This window comes from Hyla sarda, chromosome 1, assembly GCF_029499605.1.
Source record: "Hyla sarda isolate aHylSar1 chromosome 1, aHylSar1.hap1, whole genome shotgun sequence".
NCBI classification, from domain to species: domain Eukaryota; kingdom Metazoa; phylum Chordata; class Amphibia; order Anura; family Hylidae; genus Hyla; species Hyla sarda.
The window spans coordinates 19,947,663-19,953,853 of NC_079189.1; the positions used below are offsets into that span (position 1 = coordinate 19,947,663).

Consider the following 6,191-nt stretch of genomic DNA (forward strand, 5'->3'; position numbering starts at 1 on the left):
CTCCACCCATTGAAGCAGACAGGCTCCCTGTCATCAGCTGACTAGTGAGTCAGGTCTCGACCGCATTGCAAGCTGGGAAAAATCCGAGACAGCAGTCATTTTGTATGCTGTTAAAAATAAATATTGGGGTGAAAATCACATAAGAATTATGAGAAAACCGTCACACACAGGTAAATACACTATATTATGAACTACACTAACTTTACAGCCCCTGTAGATAGTCATTAAAAAAAAAAATCCCGGAATACCCCTTTAAGTTCTTTCAGTTCGATTCTTTCTAGCTCCATTATCCCATATGCCTTACACCTCAGTAATGCTTTTTTATTTTCTTCCTTATTTTTATTTTTTCTAGTTCTTTTACTACTTGCCATCTGAGATCTGTTACTGTGTGTCCAAATTGTTTAAATTGACGTGCTACACTTGTTTCCCCATATTGTGTTTCTTTCATTCCCTCTTGGTCCAAATGTGAATACCTTCTTATCATGGATTTATGTTCACCAAGCCTTATTTTGATTTGTCTGGAATTTGACCCACAGAGGCTTTGCGGCAAGGAAATTTTAGGAGGTAAATCACATTTGAACTTAGACAGGAATAGAAACCTTTATTTTTTTTTATTTTGTGCCCTTTGTAGGATGGTGAATACAATCACTTCTCATAATACTATGGCATTGGGAACATGATAGACACGGATATGTGTCTTTCATTTTGGTAGCTAAAAATCCTTCTTTTTTAGTTTTTTTTTAGGTTTTACATCGCTCCTTATCAATCTGTCACCAAAATTTTTACCTTTTGTAAAGGCAAACAGCGGAGGATCTTTGAACAGTTTGCCATATTTAGTATCTGCTCTAAAAATGTTACAATATTTTTAATCACATTTTGTATGATTTTAGAACGTTTCTCGTATTGTCCTGTATACACAATTCTATAGTTTTTTGTGTTTTTTTCTGATCTCTGTGCCAGGCCACATGTACCAAAAACATGCACATCTTCATAATTTGCCATAAAGGTATTAGCCAAACTGGGGGCTACTGACGAGCCCATAGAAATGCCTCCTATTTGGAGGAACAAGTCATCATGGAATGGAAAGTATTTTTTAGACAGCGCTAGATCCAACTGGGACATCAAGAAATGAAATTTTTGGTTACTTATACTTGTTCCTTGCCAAAAGTTCTTGAACACATTGCTTGCCCTCATATTGGGGAAAGTTTGTGTACAAGCTTTGTACATCTAATGTACAAAAGGAAAGTGGCGTTTTCACAACTACCTTTTTCCAATTTATCCAAGAAATGATTAGTATCTGATAAACATCTACTCAATTTTTTTAATTTCAGGTTGTAAATAACAATCCATAGAGGCTGCAACAGGGACGCCGATCCTAACATGATCGGACGTCCAGGAGGCCTCTCTCGATTCTTGTGGATCTTCGGCAAGGTGTAAAAAAACTTCACTCTCGGATTATCATTTATTAATGTTTATGCTAATTTTTCAGAAATAATACCTTCCAATACACTTCCTTTCACATAATCATCTATCTCTCGTTTAAATGTCCATGGTGGATCTCCCCTACATTTTATATATGTTATAGAATCTGATAATTGAAGCAAAGCATCTTCCATATAATACCCTGGACTCATAACTACAATGCCCCCCCCCCCCCCCCCCCCCCCCCGCCCTTATCAGCCCTTTTTACTATAAGGGAGGGGTCATTGCAGACAGAATCGAGAGCATTTTTTTCCTCTGATTTCCTGAGATTAGATTTAACAAACATATCCTGGCCCCATTTCTCTTTTATTTCATTTAACACAAGTTTTTCGTAGAGCGGCTGGTATTTCTGTCCCAGTCGCTCTAGGGTCTAACAACCCACTAAATATGGAAAACTGTTTAAAGATCCTCCGCTGTTTGATTTAAAAAAAAATTTTACATCCCAGAAAATTCTGGCAGAAACATCTCACAAAATATTCCATGGTTACTAGTGCCCAGACAAGCGATAACTCTACTCTAATACATTTATTATTTTGGGCGCAAAATTCTTTGAGAATCTCCCCTACAGTAACAGATCTCAGATCGCAAGTAGTTGAAGAAGTAGAAAAAAGAAACAATAAGGAAGAAAATAAGAAAGCATTACTGAGGCATTAGGCATATTGGATAACAGAGCTAAAAACAATCGAACCGAAAGGACCTTAATGAAGTGTGCAGTTATAAGGCATTTTTATAGTAGCTGTGGTTATAGAAAAATGTTGGTTGTTATGCATGCAGTGCATTTAAAAATAACCAGCGCAGAAAGAGTTAAGAATGAGTTACCTACCAGCATATTTAACCCCACTCCTGTTCCACACCTGTGCGCATGAATAAGGGGTTGTTCCCTGCAACGTAGCGTGGCAGGCTGAAGCAGAGGTATTTGTCATCTTACCTTTTGGGATGTAAACCATCGTACCCCATTATAGATATTATGTACCTATCATATGTGATCGTAAGGAATATCATGCAAATAAAGCAAGAAATCTCCAAAAAAGACCTGAACGTAGTGGTCTTGAGTAATCCCATGTGAATACATACTTATCTACACACACATGCTCGCCGCATGCAATGCAGGTAGACCTTACTAAGCTTGTATATATGGTGAACGATAGCACCATTGTCAGGATCCGGACTGGTATGCAGCGAGGACACTGGTGTTGGATCCTCTGTGTCAGTGGGGTGATGGCGTGGGCCGTACCAGGGGAACGGAGTCTAAGGGGTTACTGGTTTTCACCAGAGCCCGCCGCAAAGCGGGATGGACTTGCAGCGGCAGGTAACCCCCAGGTCGTTCCACCCGATAGCGACTCAACCCCAGCTGACAGCTGAGACAGGCGCGGTACCCAGGGACAAGGCAAGAGCAAGGTCGGATGTAGCAGAAGGTCAGGGCAGGCAGCAAGAGTCGTAGTCAGGGGCAACAGCAGGAGGTCTGGGTACACAGGCTTGGGAACACACTAAACACTTTCACAAGGCACAAGGCAGCAACAAGATCCGGCAAGGACAGGAAGGGGAAGTGGGTTTTTATACACATAGCGCAGTTGTAGGTACTGCTTGGGCCAGGCACCAATTAATGGTACACTGGCCCTTTAAATTTCAGAGAGCGGGGCCGCGCGCGCTGGGACAGGACAGCAAGAGGATGGGGCAGGTGAGGAGATTGGGATGCGACCCGCGGGCGGGCGCGTCCCGCTACGCGGATCGCATCCCCGCCGGTGACACCAGTGCAGCGCTCCCGGTCAGCAGGTCTGACCGAGGCGCTGCACAGAGAAGAACACCGCAAGCGCTCTGGGGAGGAGCAGGGACCCGGAGCGCTCGGTGTAACAACCATTTACCTGTGATGGACTTGTTCTAACTTTAATAATACAGTGGATAAGATAGAGTAACATTTGCTATTGAATAAAATGATTTCCAAATCCTTGAAAATGCCAGTAAGTACTGTTTTATACCTTATGAACAAGTGGAAAATCCAGGGATCTCTTGAAACCAAGCCAAGGTCAAGTAGACCAAAACAGATTTTAGCCACATCTGCCAGAAGAAATGTTTTGGATACAAAGAAAAACCCACAGGAGAAATTTATGGACAGACACCCCACAATTGAAAAAAACAACCCATGCACATAGACAAATGTGTACATGAACAAGAAACTTTAAAAACAATAAAAATGATACCCAAACTGGTGCATCAGAATACAGAGTTTAACCATGAATATGGGTCATGATTAGCACCCACCATATATGACCCTGCTAATTAGCAACACACAGAGCCCAACATGTTTTGCTACTATCCACACAGCTTCATCATCACTCCTGACAATTACCCCTGACACACAGTAGGTCCTTTTTGGAGTCATATTAGCAGCAGCATAAAAGACACATAGATCATAGTTATCAGATGTGTAGAAGAGTGATTGTCCCCTAGAAATAGTGAATTGTATTATTATTTTTTATACTATAGCTCTTTATTTTATATATACTGATTTCTACTTACCCTATACACATCAGGTTGTAGAAAGTTCTTCCTTTCTGTCTCCACAGTTTCACCCAGGAATGTACAGTGAAGATCCCTCCGATAATGATATCTCCTTCCTGAGAATATTTGTACTCAAATGTATAATTCTTTATTGTAAGATCACATTGAGCTGCAGGATCCTGGATCTCAGAGATGCAGAAGGTCACACAGGGAACACATAACAATAATAACAACATGTTTAGTACAAGACAACAGAATACATACAGTGCATGTATACAGTGTGCACCCTCCGATGTCCCAGCAGATGTATCAGGACCAACAGCACAGACACACAAGGATTCATGTAGCTCTACTGCAGAGGTTGTAGCAGGAAGAGGTTTATATAACCAGATTCAATGTATTTAACCTTAAAATAAATAAAATACAGAACATTGATATAAATCATAACATCAAAAGAAAAAAGTCACAACCACCGGGGAGCACCGAGCACTGAACCAGAGCAGCTAGGATTTTCATTTTAAATAAACCAATTCCTATCTGATTTGATGAATAAAAAGTAACCTTAAAATAATATGATCAAACTTTAAATTAAAATATTACAAATAGAGTTGAGTGAACTTTTTAAAGGGGAACTCTGCTGGAATTTTTTTTGTATCAACTGGTGCCAGAAAGTGAAACAGAATTATAAATTAAAAGGGATTTGGATACCGCTCTCACCAGCGTCGGAACCTCTCACACCTGTGCAGCGGACTGCTGGCACCGCCTCCACCTCCTTATACTAGAAAAGAACTCCGTCCGGCACCAAGGTATGAGGTAAAAAGTAGTCGGTGAACTTCCTAGACATAACACTAAACAGCAATAAGGATAAAATAGAAGTATACCCCTTTAGGAAGGACACCGCAACGAACTTGGTATTGTTGGCATCATCATGCCATCCGAGGCATGTGATCGACAATATCCCGTTCGGGGAACTCTGTCGAACCAAAAGGAACTGTTCAGACAAGGTGCGGTTTGAGCAGGTAAAAAAGGAAACAGTGGACGGGTTCAAAGAGAGGGGGTATGGAGAAAAAGTGCTCCTAGACTCAATAGAAAGAATTGACAATTTAGACAGGAAGGTGTTAACAACATACTCAAATAGAGAAAGTAGAAGAAAGAAATAAAAAAAACAGAGATGATGGTATAAGAAAACCTTATTTTGTTACGCCCTATAGTCTACAATTTAATCAAATAAAAAGCATAATTAATAAATATGTCCCGGTCATAGAAACAGACCCCATACTAAAAAATATAGTGCAAGATGGTATTATGTCAGTTTCACGCAGAGGTTCCACTTTGGGATCCACTTTGTCACCCAGTTTATTTTCAAGCCAGTCCAATCCCAGAAAAAATAAAGGGACTTGGCTGGAAACAACAGGGTGCTGGAAATGTGGACACACTAGGTGAAATACCTGTAATTTCATAGAACAAACAAATATAATAATTTCATGTTCTACAGGCAAAGAATATAAGATTAAAGATTATATCAATTGCAATTCAAAATCCATTGTATATGTGGCCACTTGTACTGCCTGTAAGTTACAATACACAGGTTGCACAGGAGAACAAAGAGAGATGGATCCAGCTCGGTGCAGATAAAATAATTTTAATCCATAGGACAAGGAGGATACAAGTAACGCGTTTCAAGCGCTGTACGCGCTCTTAGTCATACAATTCTTGCATGGTACATGCGGGTTTATATAGGTGGGGAACAATTCCGGTCGATCACAGGTCATGTGACTGGCAGGGATTAACCCCTTACACATAGAAACAATATGGTAGTAGCAAGTGAAAATAGATACATAGGTGACTGGAGCACAATATATGTATGACATATGATCCAAATAAGGAGAAACATGGAAAAGAAAAACTTTAAATTACAAAGTATAAGTGACAATGAAGAAATAGGAAAATAGACAAAATTGTTAACATGTTCAAATACCGAGGATGTCACAAGAATAAACCAAAGATGTATCACATATAAAGTAGTGGTTGTATATATGTTACTACTCATGATCAAATATATAAATAATGAAGTATAAAGTGAACATATAAAAATGAATATGTCACTACTCATAATCACATATATAAGTGGTTGAGTATGAAGTAAACATATAAAAATCAATTTGTTTAATAACGGAGGATAACATCTTGGCGTTTATTCATGCCTAGAG

General features: G+C 39.7%; 1 protein-coding gene across 1 annotated transcript in view; it reads right to left on the reverse strand.

Annotated features, from left to right (window-relative positions):
* LOC130320466 (vomeronasal type-2 receptor 26-like) overlaps positions 1 to 4,182 on the reverse strand; it is an 84,243-nt gene extending 80,061 nt beyond the window's left edge. The window contains exon 1 of the mRNA XM_056553025.1: positions 4,000 to 4,182. The gene's annotated coding sequence lies outside the window, so the exon portion shown is untranslated. The remainder of the gene's footprint in view (positions 1 to 3,999) is intronic.
* Between the last annotated feature and the right edge of the window lie 2,009 nt (positions 4,183 to 6,191).